This window comes from Pongo pygmaeus, chromosome 2, assembly GCF_028885625.2.
Source record: "Pongo pygmaeus isolate AG05252 chromosome 2, NHGRI_mPonPyg2-v2.0_pri, whole genome shotgun sequence".
Taxonomy (NCBI): Eukaryota; Metazoa; Chordata; class Mammalia; order Primates; family Hominidae; genus Pongo; species Pongo pygmaeus.
The window spans coordinates 1,901,566-1,923,302 of NC_085930.1; the positions used below are offsets into that span (position 1 = coordinate 1,901,566).

A 21,737-nucleotide genomic window follows, 5' to 3' on the forward strand; every position below is an offset into this window, starting at 1 on the left:
TGTACAAAATCTTTTGATTTCTCCTCGTGGTATAAATTTATTCAATAAATGTTATGTAAATATCTATTTTAACATTTAGGATGTGCAAAATGTTAAACAATAAAATATAACCAATGAATGTTAAAAATTACTATTAACATATGTATGCATATAGGTATGTATATGTGCTTATGTGTATATTTATATTTATATTTCATTGAAAACCATGTAACATAACATCCTTTCCATTTTCTAAGTTTATTACTGCGAAGTGGGAAAATAATAATTTTAATATTGTAAAACTTATTAAAAACTTGATATGTGAAATATATTTAATATTTCTGCTGTTTTAAAATTCCATATTTCATAAAATTAATGAATTTTAAATGTAAGTCCAGTAAAGGTAAACTATAATTTGAGGAATGCTTGATCAGTACATATCTAACCTATAATGAAATGTAAATACTGAAGGAGCTGAGGTCTTTGTTAGACTCAAAAGTTTTAAATTTCAGCATGAGGACAATATTATAGCTCAAGACTTTGACAGCTGTTACATGAATGATATTGCATTAATCCAATAATTTTCAGAAAAGGTCAAAATAATATTAATTTATAGTGACATCCTGAGGTCAGGAGTTCCAGACCAGCCTGACCAACATGGTGAAACCCCATCTCTACTAAAAATACAAAAATTAGCCAGGTATGGTGGCCGGGGTGGGTAATCCTAGCTACTTGGGAGGCCGAGGCAAGAGAGTCGCTTGAACCCGGGAGGTAGAGGTAGCAGTGAGCTGAGATCACGCCACTGCACTCCAGCCTGAGTGACAAGAGACTCCATCTCAGTATATATATATATATATAATGACATCATATACATAAAAGCTCACAAATCTGAATTTTCCATTTTATCTCATCAATTTCTATGAAAGAACTTCTTATTTTACTGACATTAGAAAAACATACTCAGGTATTAACTGAAAAGAGATGAAAAGTAGTTTAAGAAGTAAAAACAAAAATCCAACCAAAGCTCAGTTTCATTTCTCAGCCCTAAGATAAATAGTACAGTGTATGTGAAACAACAACAAATCTAATTATGCAGCAAAATTTACCTCATACTATTACTCTATTTTATCTGAGTACTTGTAGTAAATTCTTTTGGATAAAATGTTTAAGGTCTGTAAGTTAAAGGTGAATCTGTGAAATGCAATATATTAGGATATATTAAGCTACTGTGACGTCTAATTCATATAAAGCATATATGACATATGACAGAACAGTCGATATTCTCTAGTACCCCCAAAGTAACTTGTTTAAGGTCACATCCAGCCATTACATAGGATAATCATTGTGCATGGGCATGTTGGCCATATGCTGTCACTTTGTTTATTACAGCATTATTACTTCAAGTTTGATATTATGACTCAGTTTTGTTAGAATTCTTCAACCTCTTCACTCAAGCAATGATTTTCTGAGAGAAAAAGGTAGAGCTGGCAAGAAGAGGACATACATTTCCTAACACTGAGTTCATGAAATGATGTTTAAAGGTAGAAATAAGTTTTGTATTATGACTGTGCATCTAACTTGTATAAGGTACCTTCTGATAAATAAAAATTTCCTTATAACATTTTTATTTAATTGACGATATTAAGCTAAGCACAGTATCCGGTTAGAAATTGTCATTTGATGTAATTTCAAAGTAGAATATTTTGAAGCAATCATGTGTCTTGTGATCTTAAAATATTTTAATGGTAAACTTCAACTATTCATACAATTTTGAAGTACTGAAAGTATTTCTGTGTAATCAAATTACGTAATAAATATTTTGCTAAGAAATTCTAAGACCTTTTAAAAATATTATTTTTGATTCACAAGTAGTTTTTGGAATGTTTAGATAACTGAAGTTTTAAAATAAGAATGTTTTTGTACCAGTATCATGCTGTTTCGGTTATTGTAGCCTTTGGGCAGTACGGCCATTTTAATGATGTTGAGTCTTCCAGTCCATGAGCCTGGGATGTTTTTCTATTTGTTTGTGTCGTCTCTGATATCTTTCAGCAGTGTTTTGTAACTATCCTTGTAGAAATCCTTCACCTCCTCAGTTAGCTGTATTTCTAGGTATTTTACTCTTTTTGTGGCTATTGTAAATAGGATTGTGTTCTAGATTTGGCTCTCAGCTTGAATGTTATTGGTGCAAATAAATGTCACTGATTTTTGTACATTGATTTTGTATCCTGAAACAATGATTGGTACTGTCTGGATAAAGTTAAAGTTTTGCCTGTTGTTGCATTTGGCCCAGTGAGAAAGAAATTTGAGCAGTGTGCAAAACGCAAAGTACTCTATAGAACAGCATTTCTAGTATGATATTAAAGCAAAGTTATAGAGAGGAGTCTGTGTTATTCCAAGGTAGTAGAGGTATGGGTATTTGTGTGCATGTGTGTATGTCTGTGTGTGTTATAAGGGCTATACGATTGGCTGGACAAAGTCAAGGATATTTGGCTCTAACTTTTGTTGTATATGACACAAATACACTTAGCAAGTGATAATTTGTACATAAAAATAACCAAGATTTCTGTGAAATTTTGCAATGGATGAAAAGTAGGATAAAAGTTCTTCCATGGGGATATTGTGTGTGTATACACACACACACACACACACACACACACACACACTTTAAGAAATAAACGTACCACCCCTATCCAAACCTTTGAAGAAGCATTTTAAGAGTCTGACATGCATCTGCTAACTCACTGTACTGTTTGTTATGTTACCCATTTTTTTCATTTTGCCTCATATCATTGACAACTTTCTAGCTCAGATTTACCTTGTCATTTTTCCTAGTGAATAGAATTTCATGTATGTATATACAATAACCTCATTTACTCATTTTTCCATTAATGAACTTTCAGATTTTTTCATTACTTATTACAAATAATGATCCAGTGATTATCTTTGTGTATATATGCCTGCAAATTTGTGCAATCTGTGTGTTGAATAAATTTCTGAAAGTGAAAATGCTGGAAATTTATATTTTAAGAAAGATTTGAAGTAGTGGTAAACATTCCTTTGTAGGTAATGATGAATACAAGAAGTACAGATTTGGGTAGAAGAAACAAGATTCGGAGTAGAAAAAAAGACCTGGGAATCATTTATCAACATAGTTTGATAAAAACGCTATAGAGAAAGGTAGGTGGAAGTAGAAAGCTAAAGAAGCTCAGGATCAGTCTTGGTCTGCCATATGTCAGAGGTTTTGCAGAAGTGGTGTAAACAATGAGTACAATAAGCATGTGATATAAAAAAGAAAGGACTGTCCAGAAAGCAAATACCAAAGAGCATCAAAGCTAATGAGTGGTCAGTAATCTTCAATTATTAATAATAAGTAGTCTTAATCCTAAAACAAAAAGGGATATTGGAATCATCCATGAGATCGCTGTCACACTAAAGAATGGTTTTGTAAAATACTTATGATGAAGATACAAATGAAGAATGCCAGGTACAGGCAGAGAAGTGGAAGCAGAAACATGTTTCACAAAGATGTATGGCAGGGGCAGGAAAAGTGAATTTGACGCAGCATCTGTCTTAACAAAAGACACTTGTTAAAATAAGTTGAAGGAGATTAAGCACAATTGTTAATTCTTATGGCAAATTAGTTGGGGTTACATAATTTGCTCTCGTGGTAGATCTGAGTTATAGATAGAATATTAAGTTAGAATGGACAAATTTAGGGACTCAAAGATATTTTATTATATATCATAAAGCCAAAGCATTTTCTAATTGAAATATCTGTGGCATAAGAAAAAAAAGTGAGGCTATAAATTTAGTCAGACTGCTTTCAAAATGATTATAGTAAACTTTAATGCTTACATTTTAAAAAGTAAGAAAAATGTTGTTGGTCAATACTGAATATATTTAATCGTATTTACTGGCAGTTTTGTCAAATAAAAGAAAAAAGAAACATGCAGTACTGATTGTGCCACAAGCCATAGAAAAGACTAAATACTTGTGGGTATTTTTATTTTACAGGCGTTACATGCATATCACTGATTCTTCTAAGTGATTGGCAGACCCTAAATAAAATTAATAGCATAAATAGTAGAATTTTATACTAATGTGAAAGTCAACAAATAAACTGCCCTCGAATTGATTAAAAGTTTCTTAAGTGAAAACTTTAAAGGGAGTGTATGCATGGGCAAAATCCAAAGAACACATAATATGGATGTATAAAAGCAGGGGGAAAATTGAGCATAGCTGACCCTGACATGCTAAACAATTTTTAAAAAAGATACAGGGTAATTTAAGATATTTATGAAAAATTATCAAGTGAACATATATTTTTACACATTTCTGATCTTATATAATACAAAAATCAAATGAAATAAATAACAGGCTATTTAGCACATTTTTCTGCTTTCTTCATGTGTGAATTCCATATCTGATTCAGAAACAATTTTTGTAATAGTTTTATGTTTTTCCAACATTAAAAGTAATACACGCTCATTTTTGAAAATTGCAAATAAAGTACAAAATGTGAAATCATAACTGCAAAAGCGATTTTAAGTGTTCTTACCACAAAAATGATAAATGTGAGGTGATGCATATGCTAATTAGCTCGATGTAGCCATTCTACAATATATACATATTTCAAAACAACATGTTATACATGATAAACATATATAATTTTTACTTTTCAATCAAAAAGTAATTAAAAAACAAAGACAATTTTTAAAATGATATATGCTTATTTTATAATTGCAAAAAAACTTCTCAATTTACAAAGATTAACACATAATATTTGGATAAATTTTCTTTCAAAATTTGTATGCAAGTTGAAAAAAATTTTAAGTTGGTATATAAATTTTGCTCCTCAAATTTTATAAAAATGTAATCAGCATTTTCTAACATTATTTTTAAAATATAATAATATTTTAAATATTATTTTAATTGATGCATGAAAATTGTATTATTGTTATGGTATATCATAATGTTGATAATCTCATATTTGGACATCTAGATTATTTTATCTTTTCTTTTTAAATAATACTATAGTGAATGCAAGTTCTGATTTTTATGTGTGCATATATCCTTAGAATAGAAATGTAATCACATGGTTAAAGTGTATTGACATTGAAGGCCTACTGATATGCTGGCTAAAATATATACTTACACCAGAAATGTGTAAGTGCGTCAATCTAACCTGGAAAGTTTGTTTCAATCTAACCTGGAAAGAAAAAATACACATAATCATCTGTAAAGGATGTATTAGTTTAATAGAGATAAACAGCTATCTCCTTGAGTATTAACTTACATTTGATTTTGAACACTTTCATGGTGCACATTAGCTTTCTGTAGTTTTTAAAAAATGTTTATTTGAACTGCTGTTTTTGTCCTTTACCTGATTTTCTATTGAGAGAGTGGCATTTTAAAATAATTTATAGGGGAAGGAGCCAAGATGGCCGAATAGGAACAGCTCCGGTCTACAGCTCCCAGCACGAGCGACACACAAGACTGGTGATTTCTGCATTTCCATCTGAGGTACCGTGTTCATCTCACTAGGGAGTGCCAGACAGTGGGCGCAGGTCAGTGGGTGAGTGCACCGTGCGCCAGCTGAAGCAGGGGCGAGGCATTGCCTCACTCGGGAAGCGCAGGGGGTCAGGGAGTTCCCCTTCCAGGGGTGACAGACGGCACCCGGAAAATCGGGCCACTCCCACCCGAATACTGTGCTTTTCCGACGGGCTTAGGAAACGGTGCCCCAGGAGAGTATAGCCCGCACCTGGCTCAGAGGGTCCTACGCCCACGGAGTCTCGCTGATTGCTAGCACAGCAGTCTGAGATCAAACAGCAAGTCAGCAGCGAGGCTGGGGAAGGGGTGCCCGCCATTGCCCAGGCTCACTTAGGTAAACAAAGCAGCCTGGAAGCTTGAACTGGGTGGAGCCCACCACAGCTCAAGGAGGCCTGCCTGCCTCTGTAGGCTCCACCTCTGGGGGCAGGGCACAGACAAACAAAAAGACAGCAGTAACCTCTGCAGACTTAAATGTCCCTGTCTGACAGCTGTGAGGAGAGCAGTGGTTCTCCCAGAACACAGCTGGAGATCTGAGAACGGGCTGACTGCCTCCTCAAGTGGGCCCCTGACCCCTGACCCCCGAGCAGCCTAACTGGGAGGCACCCCCCAGCAGGGGCAGACTGACACCTCACATGGCCGGCCAGGTACTCCAACAGACCTGCAGCTGAGGGTCCTGTCTGTTAGAAGGAAAACTAACAGAAAGGACATCCACACCAAAAACCCATCTGTACGTCACCATCATCAAGACCAAAAGTAGATAAAACCACAAAGATGGGGAAAAAACAGAGCAGAAAAACTGGAAACTCTAAAAAGCAGAGTGCCTCTCCTCCTCCAAAGGAACGCAGTTCCTCACCAGCAACGGAACAAAGCTGGATGGAGAATGACTTTGACGAGCTGAGAGAAGAAGGCTTCAGACGATCAAATTACTCCGAGCTACGGGAGGATATTCAAACCAAAGGCAAAGAAGTTGAAAACTTTGAAAAAAATTTAGAAGAATGTATAACTAGAATAACCAATACAGAGAAGTGCTTAAAGGAGCTGATGGAGCTGAAAACCAAGGCTCAAGAACTACGTGAAGAATGCAGAAGCCTCAGGAGCCGATGCGATCAAATGGAAGAAAGGGTATCCGCCCTGGAAGATGAAATGAATGAAATGAAGCGAGAAGGGAAGTTTAGAGGAAAAAGAATAAAAAGAAACGAGCAAAGCCTCCAAGAAATGTGGGACTATGTGAAAAGACCAAATCTACGTCTGATTGGTGTACCTGAAAGTGACGGGGAGAGTGGAAACAAGTTGGAAAACACTCTGCAAGATACTATCCAGGAGAACTTTCCCAATCTAGCAAGGCAGGCCAACATTCAGATTCAGGAAATACAGAGAACGCCACAAAGATACTCCTCGAGAAGAGCAACTCCAAGACACATAATTGTCAGATTCACCAAAGTTGAAATGAAGGAAAAAATGTTAAGGGCAGCCAGAGAGAAAGGTCGGGTTACCATCAAAGGGAAGCCCATCAGACTAACAGCAGATCTCTTGGCAGAAACCCTACAAGCCAGAAGAGAGTGGGGGCCAATATTCAACATTCTTAAAGAAAAGAATTTTCAACCAAGAATTTCATATCCTGCCAAACTAAGCTTCATAAGTGAAGGAGAAATAAAATACTTTACAGACAAGCAAATGCTGAGAGATTTTGTCACCACCAGGCCTGCCCTAAAAGAGCTCCTGAAGGAAGTGCTAAACATGGAAAGGCACAACCGGTATCAGCCACTGCAAAATCATACCGAAATGTAAAGACCATCGAGACTAGGAAGAGACTGCATCAACTAACGAGCAAAATAACCAGCTAACATCATAATGACAGGATCAGATTCACACATAACAATATTAACTTTAAATGTAAATGGACTAAATGCTCCAATTAAAAGACACAGACTGGCAAATTGGATGAAGACTCAAGACCCATCAGTGTGCTGTATTCAGGAAACCCATCTCACGTGCAGAGACACACATAGGCTCAAAATAAAAGGATGGAGGAAGATCTACCAAGCAAATGGAAAACAAAAAAAGGCAGGGGTTGCAATCCTAGTCTCTGATAAAACAGACTTTAAACCAACAAAGATCAAAAGAGACAAAGAAGGCCATTACATAATGGTAAAGGGATTAATTCAACAAGAAGAGCTAACTATCCTAAATATATATGCACCCAATACAGGAGCACCCAGATTCATAAAGCAAGTCCTGAGTGACCTACAAAGAGACTTAGACTCCCACACATTAATAATGGGAAACTTTAACACCCCACTGTCAACATTAGACAGATCAACGAAACAGAAAATCAACAAGGATACCCAGGAATTGAACTCAGCTCTGCACCAAGCAGACCTAATAGACATCTACAGAACTCTCTACCCCAAATCAACAGAATATACATTTTTTTCAGCACCACACCACACCTATTCCAAAATTGACCATATACTTGGAAGTAAAGCTCTCCTTAATAAATGTAAAAGAACAGAAATTATAACAAACTGTCTCTCAGATCACAGTGCAATCAAGCTAGAACTCAGGATTAAGAATCTCACTCAAAACCGCTCAACTACGTGGAAACTGAACAAGCTGCTCCTGAATGACTACTGGGTACATAACGAAATGAAAGCAGAAATAAAGATGTTCTTTGAAACCAACGAGAACCAAGACACAACATACCAGAATCTCTGGGATGCATTCAAAGCAGTGTGTAGAGGGAAATTTATAGCACTAAATGCCCACAAGAGAAAGCAGGAAAGATCCAAAATTGACACCCTAACATCACAATTAAAAGAACTAGAAAAGCAAGAGCAAACACATTCAAAAGCTAGCAGAAGGCAAGAAATAACTAAAATCAGAGCAGAACTGAAGGAAATAGAGACACAAAAAACCCTTCAAAAAATAAATGAATCCAGGAGCTGGTTTTTTGAAAGGATCAACAAAATTGATAGACCCCTAGCAAGATTAATAAAGAAAAAAAGAGAGAAGAATCAAATAGATGCAATAAAAAATGATAAAGGGGATATCACCACCGATCCCACAGAAATACAAACTACCATCAGAGAATATTACAAACACCTCTACGCAAATAAACTACAAAATCTAGAAGAAATGGATAAATTTCTCAACACATACACCCTCCCAAGACTAAACCAGGAAGAAGTTGAATCTCTGAATAGACCAATAACAGGAGCTGAAATTGTGGCAATAATCAATAGCTTACCAACCAAAAAAAGTCCAGGACCAGATGGGTTCACAGCCGAATTCTACCAGAGGTACAAGGAGGAGCTGGTACCATTCCTTCTGAAACTATTCCAATCAATAGAAAAAGAGGGAATCCTCCCTAACTCATTTTATGAGGCCAGCATCATCCTGATACCAAAGCCTGGCAGAGACACAACAAAAAAAGAGAATTTTAGACCAATATCCTTGATGAACATTGATGCAAAAATCCTCAATAAAATACTGGCAAACAGAATCCAGCAGCACATCAAAAAGCTTATCCACCATGATCAAGTGGGCTTCATCCCTGGGATGCAAGGCTGGTTCAATATACACAAATCAATAAATGTAATCCAGCATATAAACAGAACCAAAGTCAAAAACCACATGATTATCTCAACAGATGAAGAAAAGGCCTTTGACAAAATTCAACAACCCTTCATGCTAAAAACTCTCAATAAATTAGGTATTGATGGGTCGTATCTCAAAATAATAAGAGCTATTTATGACAAACCCACAGCCAATAACATACTGAATGGGCAAAAACTGGAAGCATTCCCTTTGAAAACTGGCACAAGACAGGGATGCCCTCTCTCACCACTTCTATTCAACATAGTGTTGGAAGTTCTGGCCAGGGCAATTAGGCAAGAGAAGGAAATCAAGGGTATTCAATTAGGAAAAGAGGAAGTCAAATTGTCCCTGTTTGTAGATGACATGATAGTATATCTAGAAAACCCCATTGTCTCAGCCCAAAATCTCCTTAAGCTGATAAGCAACTTCAGCAAAGTCTCAGGATACAAAATCAATGTACAAAAATCACAAGCATTCTTATACACCAATAACAGACAAACAGAGAGCCAAATCATGAGTGAACTCGCATTCACAATTGCTTCAAAGAGAATAAAATACCTAGGAATTCAACTTACAAGGGATGTGAAGGACCTCTTCAAGGAGAACTACAAACCACTGCTCAAGGAAATAAAAGAGGATACAAACAAATGGAAGAACATTCCATGCTCATGGGTAGGAAGAATCAATATCAAGAAAATGGCCATCTTTCCCAAGGTAATTTACAGATTCAATGCCATCCCCATCAAGTTACCAATGACTTTCTTCACAGAATTGGAAAAAACTACTTTAAAGTTCATATGGAACCAAAAAAGAGCCTGCATCGCCAAGTCAATCCTAAGCCAAAAGAACAAAGCTGGAGGCATCACGCTACCTGACTTCAAACTATACTACAAGGCTACAATAACCAAAACAGCATGGTACTGGTACCAAAACAGAGATATAGATCAATGGAACAGAACAGAGCCATCAGAAATAATGCCACATATCTACAACTATCTGATCTTTGACAAACCTGACAAAAACAAGAAATGGGGAAAGGATTCCCTATTTAATAAATGGTGCTGGGAAAACTGGCTAGCCATATGTAGAAAGCTGAAACTGGATCCCTTCCTTACACCTTATACAAAAATCAATTGAAGATGGATTAAAGACTTAAATGTTAGACCTAAAACCATAAAAACCCTAGAAGAAAACCTAGGCAATACCATTCAGGACATAGGCATGGGCAAGGACTTCATGTCTAAAACACCAAAAGCAATGGCAACCAAAGCCAAAATTGACAAATGGGATCTAATTAAACTAAAGAGCTTCTGCACAGCAAAGGAAACTACCATCAGAGTGAACAGGCAGCCTACAAAATGGGAGAAAATTTTTGCAACCTACTCATCTGACAAAGGGCTAACATCCAGAATCTACAATGAACTCCAACAAATTTACAATAAAAAAACAAACAACCCCATCAAAAAGTGGGCGAAGGACATGAACAGACACTTCTCAAAAGAAGACATTTATGCAGCCAAAAAACACATGAAAAAATGCTCACCATCACTGGCCATCAGAGAAATGCAAATCAAAACCACAATGAGATACCATCTCACACCAGTTAGAATGGCAATCATTAAAAAGTCAGGAAACAACAGGTGCTGGAGAGGATGTGGAGAAATAGGAACACTTTTACACTGTTGGTGGGACTGTAAACTAGTTCAACCCTTGTGGAAGTCAGTGTGGCGATTCCTCAGGGATCTAGAACTAGAAATTCCATTTGACCCAGTCATCCCATTACTGGGTATATACCCAAAGGACTATAAATCATGCTGCTATAAAGACACATGCACACGTATGTTTATTGCGGCGTTATTCACAATAGCAAAGACTTGGAACCAACCCAAATGTCCAACAATGATAGACTGGATTAAGAAAATGTGGCACATATACACCATGGAATACTATGCAGCCATAAAAAATGATGAGTTCACGTCCTTTGTAGGGACATGGATGAAATTGGAAATCATCATTCTCAGTAAACTATCGCAAGAACAAAAAACCAAACACCGCATATTCTCACTCATAGGTGGGAATTGAAGAACGAGAACACATGGACACAGGAAGGGGAACATCACACTTCGGGGACTGTTGTGGGGTGGGGGGAGGGGGGAGGGATAGCATTGGGAGATATACCTAATGCTAGATGACGAGTTGGTGGGTGCAGCGCACCAGCATGGCACATGTATACATATGTAACTGACCTGCACGTTGCGCACATGTACCATAGAGCCTAAAGTATAATAATAAGAAGAAGAAGAAGAAGAAGAAGAAAAAATAAATAAATAAATAAAATAATTTATAAAATCCTTTTACATGTTAAAATCTTTAAGCCTTCATATGTAATGTTATAGTTTATTTGTAATTTTTCCTAAAATTTTGGAAGATATTTTAAAATTTTCATCAGTTCCTGCCTAATTTCAATAGAGCCGTTAATTCTGCATTCTTATCTGTGTAAACTCCTGAGACCAAGAATATTCTGAATTCTGCTTGTTACATCTTTTTAGTGCCAATTTGACAAAAATCTTTTTCTTTCCATATATGAATATGGCATTATGTTGAGGAAAACAAAACTAAACAAAACTGTAGCAAGTCATCTCCACATTTAATAAAATCAGTAGGTGTAAAACTATACAAAAGCACTTCCAGTTTTTGTAAAAGTGTGAGTCATTACTTTTTAAAATCTGTTTCTCGCCTTATGGTGTAAATACAACTATTAAAGTATATTAGCATACATCTATGTGCTTTGTCTCAAATGCTCAAATCAATCCTATATATTCCAAAAAAACTGAAACATGTGATGTATAATTACTCAGTTTTGCTAACATTTATATCAATATGTATGTTATCTTTATTTTTAAATGAACAAGAAATTGAAACAAGCCAAAAAACCACATACATATGAAACATTGTATGTGTCATAAACATGTATACTTTACATATAAAGCACTATGTTCTTAAACTGACAGTGTGAGAATATTCATTTCTCACTGTAAGCTGCTTTTTTTTTGTAGTTTAATTTGTGTAGTCATCAACTATATTTCTTCATATACAGTAATTTCTGTTCTTATAAGTGTTACACATTTTATACATTCCTGAGTTTAGGTTCATTATATACTCTTTGAATATTCTCTTCCAGATGCCTCCCGCAAAAATAGTTAGAGAAAATGCTAATTATGTCATATAAGCACTTTTGGAGAGTTCTCCAGCTTTTGATGAGAAAAACTACTTATTTCTGAGGTAAGTTTTCTTTGGAAAATAGTTTCATTACAAAGAAAAAAACCAATATATGAAATGGCTGCCATATCCTGCCATTAACTCCCTCCCCCACACTTCCAAACTGAGTTGTTGCAGCTTGATTTGAAAGTTATTTCCAATACCATAGTATTTTGCAATCCATTTTATAACCAGGTCTGGGAAGGTTATATTATTTCAGTTAGTGCAGTGCTAATACAGATATTCATTGGAACATTGTTATTATCTTTCAAAATGTAGTATATAAGCAGCATTGGTAAATTACAGGCATACCATGGAGATATCGTGGGTTCAGTAACAAACCACCCCAATAAACTGCATTTCACAATAAAGCAAGTCACACAGACCCTTTGGTTTCTAAGTGCTTATTAACGTTATGTTTACACTATAGTGCATTCTATTAAATATGCAATAGCATCATGTTGAAAACAATTTACATACCTTAATTTTAAAATATTGCAAAAAAAAAAAAACAACTAACAATCATGTGAGCCTTCAGGAAGTCATAATTTTTTTGCTGGTGGAGAGCCTTGCCTCAATGTTGATGGTTGCTGACAGATCAGGACGGTAGCTGCTGAAGGTTGGGGTGGCTGTGGCAATTTCTTAAAATAAGACAATAAAGTTTGCTGCATCAATGGACTCTTCCTTTCATGAACAATTTCTTTGTAGTATTCAATGTTATTTGACAGCATTTTACCCACAGTATAACTTTTTCCAAAACTGAAGTCAACCCTCTCAAACCCTGTGGCTGCTTTTTTTTTTGAACTTTTAATTTAAATTCAGGGGTACATGTGAAGGATTGTTAAACAGGTAAACTTGAGTCATAGGGGTCTGTTGTACAGATCACTTCATCACCCAGGTATTAAGGCTAGCATCGATTAGTTGTTTTTCCTGATCCTCTCCCTCCTCCCACCTTCCACCCTCTGATAGGCCCAAGTGTGTTTTGGTCCCCTCAATGTGTCCGTGTGTTCTCATCATTTAGTTCCCACTTTTAAGAGAGAACATGTGGTATTTGGTTTACTGTTCCTGTGTTAGTTTGCTAAGGATAATGGTCTCCCACTCCATCCATGTCCCTGAAAAAGACATGATCTCATTCTTTCTTATGGCTGTACACTATCCCATGGTGTATATCTACCACATTGTCTTTATCCTAACATTGATGGGCATTTAGGTTGATTCCATGTCTTTGCTATTGTAAATAGTGTTGCAATGAACATATGTATGCATGTGTCTTTGTAATAGAATGATTTATATTCCTTTGGGTATATACCCAGTAATGGGACTGCTGGTTCCAATGGTGTTCCTGTCTTTAAGTCTTTGAGGAATCACCACACTGTCTTCACAATGGCTGCTGCTATGTCAACTAAGTTGATGCAACATTCTAAATTCCTTGTTGTCGTTTCAACAGTGATCACAGAAGCCTCACCAGTAGTAGATTCCATCTCAAGAAACCACTTTCTTTGTTCATCCATAAGAACTCCTCATCCATTCAAGTTTTATCACAAGATTGTGTCTGTTTAAGATATAGACCAATGGAGCAGAACAGAGGCCTCAGAAATAGCACCAGACATCTACAACCATCTGATCTTTGACAAACCCGACAAAAACAAGAAATGGGGAAAGGATTCCCTATTTAATAAATGGTGCTGGGAAAGCTGGCTAGCCACATGTAGAAAGCTGAAACTGGATCCCTTCCTTACACCTTATACAAAAATTAATTCAAGATGGACTAAAGACTTAAATGTTAGACCTAAAACCATAAAAACCCTAGAAGAAAACCTAAGCAATACCATTCAGGACATAGGCATGGGCAAGGACTTCATGACTAAAATACCAAAAGCAATGGCAACAAAAGCCAAAATAGACAAATGGGATCAAATTAAACAAAAGAGCTTCTGTACAGCAAAAGAAACTACCATCAGAGTGAACAGGTAACCTACAGAATGGGAGAAATTTTTTGCAATCTACCCATCTGAAAAAAGGCTAACATCCAGAATCTACAAATAACTTAAACAAATTTACAAGAAAAAAAACAAACAACCACATCAAAAAATGGGCAAAGGATATGAACAGACACTTCTCAAAAGAAGACATTTATGCAGCCAACAGACATGTGAAAAAATGCTCATCATCACTGTTCATCAGAGAAATGCAAATCAAAACCACAATGAGATACCATCTCACACCAGTTAGAATGGCAATCATTAAAAAGTCAGGAAACAATAGTTGCTGGAGAGGATGTGGAGAAACAGGAACACTATTACACTGTTGGTTGGAGTGTAAACTTGTTCAACCATTGTGGAAGACAGTGTGGCGATTCCTCAAGGATCCAGAGGTAGAAATACCATTTGACCCAGCAATCCCATTACTGGGTATATACCCAAAGGATTATAAATCATGCTACTATAAATACACATGCACACATATGTTTATTGCAACACTATTCACAATAGCAAAGACTTGGAACCAATCCAAATGTCCAACAATGATAGATTGGATTAAGAAAATGTGGCACATACATACCATGGAATACTAGGCAGCCATAAAAAAGGATGAGTTCATGTCCTTTGCAGGGACATGGATGAAGCTGGAAACCATCATTCTGAGCAAACTATCACAAGAACAGAAAACCAAACAGACTCGTAGGTGGGAATTGAACAATGAGAACACTCAGACAAAGGGTGGGGAACATCACACACTGGGGCCTGTTGGGGGAGGGGGATGGGGGGGCGGGGGCAGGGATAGTATTGGGAGAAATACCTAATGTAAATGATGGGTTGATGGGTACAGCGGGCCAGCATGGCACATGTATACCTATGTAATGAGCCCGCACATTGTGCACATGTACCCTAGAACTTAAAGTATATATATATATATAAAGATTGCTGATTACATTTTTATAAAATTTGGGGAACAAAATTTATATACCAACTTAAAATTTTTTTTTTCAACTTGCGTACAAATTTTGAAAGAAAATTTATCCAAATATTATGTGTTAATCTTTGTAAATTGAGAAGCTTTTTTGCAATTATAAAATAAGCATATATCATTTTAAAAATTGTTTTTTTATTACTTTTTGATTGAAAAGTAAAAATTATATATGTTTATCATGTATAACATGTTGTTTTGAAATATGTATATATTGTAGAATGGCTACATCGAGCTAATTAGCATATGCATCACCTCACATTTATCATTTTCAAGCTCCACTTGAATTGTAGTTCTCTTGCTATTTCCACAACATCTGCAGTTACTTTCTCCACTGAAGTCTTGAACCCCACAAATTCATCCAAGAGGCTTGGAATCAACTTCTTCCAACTTCTATTAATGTTTATATTTTCACCTCCCATAAATTACAAATATTCTTAGTGGCATGTAAAATGGTGAGCTTTTTCCAGAAGGTTTTCGATTTATTTTGCCAGATTCGTCAGAAGAATCACTATCCAGGGCAGCAATAGCCTTGCAAAAATGTATTCTTAAATGATAAGATTAAAAGTTAAAATCCCTCCTTGATCTATGGGCTATAGTATAGATGTTGTATACATGAATACAACACTAATCTTGTACATCTCCATCAGAACTCTTGGGTGACTAGATACATTGTCAATTAGCAGTAGTATTTTAAGAGGAATCATTTTTTCTGGGCTGTAGCTCTCCACAATGTTTGGTAAACCATGCTATAAATAGATGTGCTGTCATCAAGGCTTTGTTGCTCCATTTACAGAGCACAGGCAGAGAAGATTTACCATAATTCTTAAGAGTCCTAAAATTTTTGGAATAGTAAATGAGCACTGGCTCCCACTTAACATTACAAGCTGCATTAGCCCCTAACAGCAGTGTCAAGTCTGTCCTTTGAAGCTTCAAAGTCAGGCATTGACTTCTCTCTAGCTGTAAAAGTTCTAGAGAGCATCCTCTTCCAATACAATGCTGTTCTGTCTAAAATTAAAATATGTTGTTAGTGTAGCTACCTTCATCCATTATATTAGCTAGATCTTCTGGATAACTTGCTGCAGTTTTTACATCAGCACTTGCTGCTTCACCTTGCATTATTATGCTATGAACATGACTTTCATCCTTAAACCTGATGAACCAATCTCTGTCAACTTCCAACTTTTCTTCTGTCACCTCCTTACCTCTCTCAGCCTTCACAGAATTAAAGAGAATTAGTGTCTTTCTCTGAATTAGGTTTTGGCTTAATGGAATGTTGTGGCTGGTTTGGTCTTTTATCCAGACCATTAAAACTGTCTCCATATTGGCAATAAGGCTGTTTTACTTTCTTAACATTTGTGTGTTTAATGGAGTAGCACTTTTAATTTTCTTTAATAACTTTACCTCTGTACCCACAATTTGGCTATCTGGCACAAGAAGACTAGCTTTGAGCCTTTTTTGGTTTTTGACATGCCTTCCTCATTAAGCCTAATCATTTATAGCTTTTTATTTAAACTGAGAGATGTGACACTCTTCCTTTCACTTGAACACTTAAAGGCCACTGTAGGGTAATTAATTGGCCTAATTTCAATAGTGTTGTGTCTCAGGGAATAGGCAACCCCAAGGAGAGGAAGAGAGAAAGGTGAACAGCCAGATGGTAGAGTAGTCAGAATACACACAACAGTTATGGATTAAGTTTACCATCTTTGATGAAAACGGTTCATAACACCCCAAACAATTACAACATAATTTCAAAGATCACTGATCACAGATCACCTAACAGATATAATAATAATAAAATTTTTTAAACATTGCAAGAATTACACCAAGTAAACACATTCTATTGAAAAATTGAGCCAACGCACTGGCTCTATGCAAGATTGCCACAACCTTCAATTTGTAAAAAAAAAAAAAAAAAAATGCAGTATCTGAGCAGCACAATTAAGTGAGCACAATGAAATGAGATATGTCTATAATTAATATACTTGTTGCAATAAAAAGGGGAGACATGTCCAGCATGTTTCCATTATACATGTATCCTCTATACATGGTGTCATGTAAACTATGTTTCCCATAATGATACATATCAAGCTGAAAAATCTTTAGTATTTACTCTGAAATAGAAAAATTTAAGTTACAGTGCTTTAGAGGTTTTCTAGAAGCTAAACATATCATTATTGCCTATAAAAGTATGGCACCACACCCAGAAGCCCCAGAACAAATCAAATTATTTCAGTAGTAAAAATATGACAAAAGTCAAAGTTTAAACACAAAATTGGAAAAATTCTGGAACATGAGACATCTAGTTATCCAGTTTGCCTAATACATTAATTGATATGAACATTATCTTTATTTTTGAATGAGTAAAAAATTCAAATTGACAAAAACAATCTAGATATGAAACATTCTATATGTCATTCTACATGTCTTAAAATTCACCTTTGCTGATCTCTTTTCTACTCTGTATAACTTAAGCCTCTCAGAATTTCTTTCACTCCCTTTTTTTCTCTTCTAACTAATACATTTCCATTGTTTTGCATGAAGCTGCAAGTAGTCCTAATTGCTGGTAAAAAAAGTACCAGAAAATCAATTTTTCTCCCTACAATGGTAGAAAAGCAGACACTATTCTACATCATAAAACTAGTTCTGATAACATGGTACCATTGAGAACTTTTCCAAAGTTATCAGTTTTACTCTCTAGTCCATCACGGAGACATGTATGAGAAAGCATAACTCTGATCTGTTTCCATTTACTAAATGGTAATTGGAAGTTTCCTTTGATATGAGTAACTGTTTTTAGATATCCAGAGTTCAGAGAACAATGCTGAGAGTTGTGAAAAGAATAATTTCTAAAATTTTGCAGCTCTGCTTTATTGTTTCCATTATTTGTTGACTTAGCAATAATATTAATCTCTGTTTCTTAATGGTGTCAGAACAAAAAATATCCTTGGAATTTTGTTTTGCTTTTATGTATAAAATTAAAATCAAAATTTTATGTATAAAATTAAAATGTTTCTATTGGATTCATTTTTCAAATGAGGAGTTTGAGAATCTTTGTTGCATTAAAAGTAACAACAGAAAAAAACAAAAATATCTCAAGATCAATCTTACTCATACTTAAAAAAATTAAAACATTGCTAATTAAACCACCATTTTAAAATGAACACATTATCCAAGGATATATTATTTAATACTCCCTGAGTGTTGCTTAAGGTATGGGAAAAGAAAAACTCTTCTACACTGCTGGTACAAGTGTAAACTGCTGCCAAATTTTGAAGAAGAGTAAATTAAAAATATGTATCAAAAATCTAAAATATATGTGCTGATTGACATACTAACTTTAATTGTATTAATATTCTACATAAGTACTCAAATATGTACACAAATATGTCAGTGTCAATGCAAGTATGTTGATTTTCTATTTGCAATAGACTAAAAAAGGAAACAATTTAAATGCCCATCAAGAACACCAAGACAGGGACTGGCAAAATAACTGATAGCACACCCATAAATGCAACGTGGCATGTGTAACTATATGAAAGGGGATCCAACTTTAAAATGTATACATTTACAGTATGCTTCAATTTGCATGGAAATAGCATATATAATCAGTAGTAGGCAAATGAATAAACGGTATGAATAGGCAATTCATAAAAAATTTTTTAAAAATGGCCAATAAACACGTTAAAAATATACAACTTTTCTAGGATTCAAATAAATGTAAATTATCCCAACAGTGAAACAGTGATTTTCCTTGTTGAAGCTAGCATACATATTTTGTTTTAAAACAATAATTTACAGTTTTAACAAAGGAGAGACTAATACACTTAATATAAATGGGTTATAAATAATCTGTAATATACTGTATATACTTATAAATGCATAGGCTATTCTGCAAAAAATTATGAAAAAAAATCTTAGCAATTTACATCATAAGCTTTACAATCATACGAAGATTGAAGAGAAATTTTTGAAATATATATCCTGTTGAATTGTTTGAATCTTGTTTTATAAAAAGAGTATGTTATTGATGTTTTAACAAATTTAGTTTTAAATAACTGATTGCCACAGTATTAACATAAATTATTAGATTTAGCTTTCCCTGTGCAGTCTAAGTAGTATTATTCTAACACAAGTTGTGTGAATGCAGTTAAAGCAAAATCCACGATGTGACAAAATCTCTGAATTTTCTTTGTAGAAATAAGAAGTGGATACTGTCTCTCTTGGCTCACTTGCTTTAGATTATATTTATTCAGATTATATAAAAATTAGAAAGGAGGTTATGACACTGCTTAATAAGGAAATCCTTTTCATTTCACATGGCATTGATCAGAAAGAAACAAGGAGTGGCATGAAGGAAAGGGTTTGATGAAAGATACACAATTTGGATCCCATGGATTCCTTGTCCTGATTGATTTTTAAAAATCTCATAAGGCAGATGTACACACATATATCTGTAATTTCTTATTTGGACTGTAAATCTAAGTCACATGTGGTGTAGAGTGCCACAGGTAAAGGAGAAAGCAGTCTCTCGTCATAAAAAGGATAACAGCAGAAAGGGTAACTAGAAGAGGGCACTTTGCCGTGCTGTGCTGCAAGCAGTTACAGAGCTTGTTAGGTCAAATTAATCTGAGGCCTGGAGTGGAAGACCCACATGCTGTGAGCAAAACACACCTCTCAGTAAGCTCCTGAAACTTAGAAAAACTCATATTTAATTTAATTGCTGACTGGTACCATCCCAATGGGAAAATCTAAGGTTAGATTAAGAAGGAACTGATAACAGTCAACATGGCAGGCAAAAAGTTAACCTATGGTAATGGGCAAATTATATTTCCTGAAATTCTTTTCAACTTTGTCTAGAGTGATTTATATAAAAACAAGTGATTTGCAAATTAATCATTAATGAAGATCTTTTTCTATTTGAAGCCCTAATACCAACTGGACATGTTTAAATTGCTCAAATCAGTTATTATTATCTAACTCATGATTCTCAGTTAGTTTTTGCCCTGTATTAGTTTTGTAGGGCTGCCATATAAACCATCATACACTGTAAGTCAATAAATTTATTTAAGTAGTTTACAGTTGGAAATTAGAAGTCCAATATCAAGATGTAGGCAGGGTTGGTGCCTTCTAACGGCTGTGATAAAGAATCTGTTCTGTGCCTCCCTCCTAGTTTCTTAGTTATAGATGATGTTCTTCATGTGTCTTCACATTGTCTTCCCTGTAATATGCATCTGTGTCTACGTTCAAATTTCCCTCTTTCATAAGGACACCAGTCATACTGGATTGGGGTCCACCTTAAGAACCTCATCTTAACCTCATTATTGGCAAAGACTCTATTTCTAAATAAGTTCACATTCATAGGTACTAAAAATGAGGATTTCAAATGCCATTATTTCATTCCTTTTTATGCATAGAATGCCATCCCATGGTATATATATTTCTTTATCCACTTATGTATTGATGGGCATTTGGGCTGGTTCCGTATGTTTGCAATTGCAAATTGTGCTGCTATAAACATGCATGTGCAAGTATCTTTTTTGTATAATGACTTCTTTTCCTCTGGGTAGAGAGCCAGTAGTGGAACTGCTGAATCAAATTGGAGACCATTATTTTAAGTGAAGTAACTCAGGAACGCAAAACCAAACACCATATATTCTTACTCATAAGTGGGAACTAAGCTATGAGGGTGCAAAGGCATAAGAATGACACAACAGACATGGGGGACTTGGGGGAAAATGCGGGACGGGTGAGGAATAAAAGGCTAAAATTGGGTACAGGGTATAGAGCTCGGGTGATGGGTGCACCAAAATCTCACGAAATCATCATTAAAGAACTTATGTAACCAAACACCACCTGTTCTCCTCAAAACCTATGGAAATAAAAAATATAACCTGATATGGTTTGGCTGTGTCCCCACCCAAATCTCAACTTGAATTATATCTCCCAGAATTCTCACATGTCGTGGGAGGGACCCAGGGAGAGGTAATTGAATCATGGGGGCCAGTCTTTCTCAAGCTATTCTCCTGATAGTGAATAAGTCTCATGAGATCTGCTGGGTTTATCAGGGGTTTCTGCTTTTGCTTCTTCCTCATTTTCTCTTGCCACCAGCACGTAAGTGCCTTTCACCTCCCGCCATGATTCTGAGGCCTCCCCAGCCATGTGGAACTGTAAGTCCAATTAAACCTCTTTTTCTTCCCAGTCGATAAAGATATGTTATGTCTTTATCAGCAGCATAAAAACGGACTAACACAAAATTAAAATAAAATTTTTAAAAAAGAATTAGGACTTCAACATCTTTATGGTAAACACAAGTCAACCCATGTAATCTTTATGTGTTGGAAGGAAAAAACATATCCTACAAATAACATCAGTTAATTCAGTTA

At 35.5% G+C, this 21,737-nt stretch overlaps 1 protein-coding gene and 1 long non-coding RNA gene across 4 annotated transcripts in view; one reads left to right on the forward strand and one right to left on the reverse strand.

Moving 5' to 3' along the window:
* The window catches only part of EPHA6 (EPH receptor A6), a 959,072-nt gene that overhangs the window by 674,685 nt on the left and 262,650 nt on the right, over positions 1-21,737 (reverse strand). The window lies entirely within an intron of this gene.
* LOC134739144 (uncharacterized) lies at positions 1,428-17,246 on the forward strand. Its single transcript, XR_010125657.1, has 5 exons — positions 1,428-1,520; positions 3,043-3,156; positions 5,406-5,502; positions 12,308-12,408; positions 13,832-17,246. It is a non-coding gene; the product is annotated as an uncharacterized LOC134739144 (long non-coding RNA).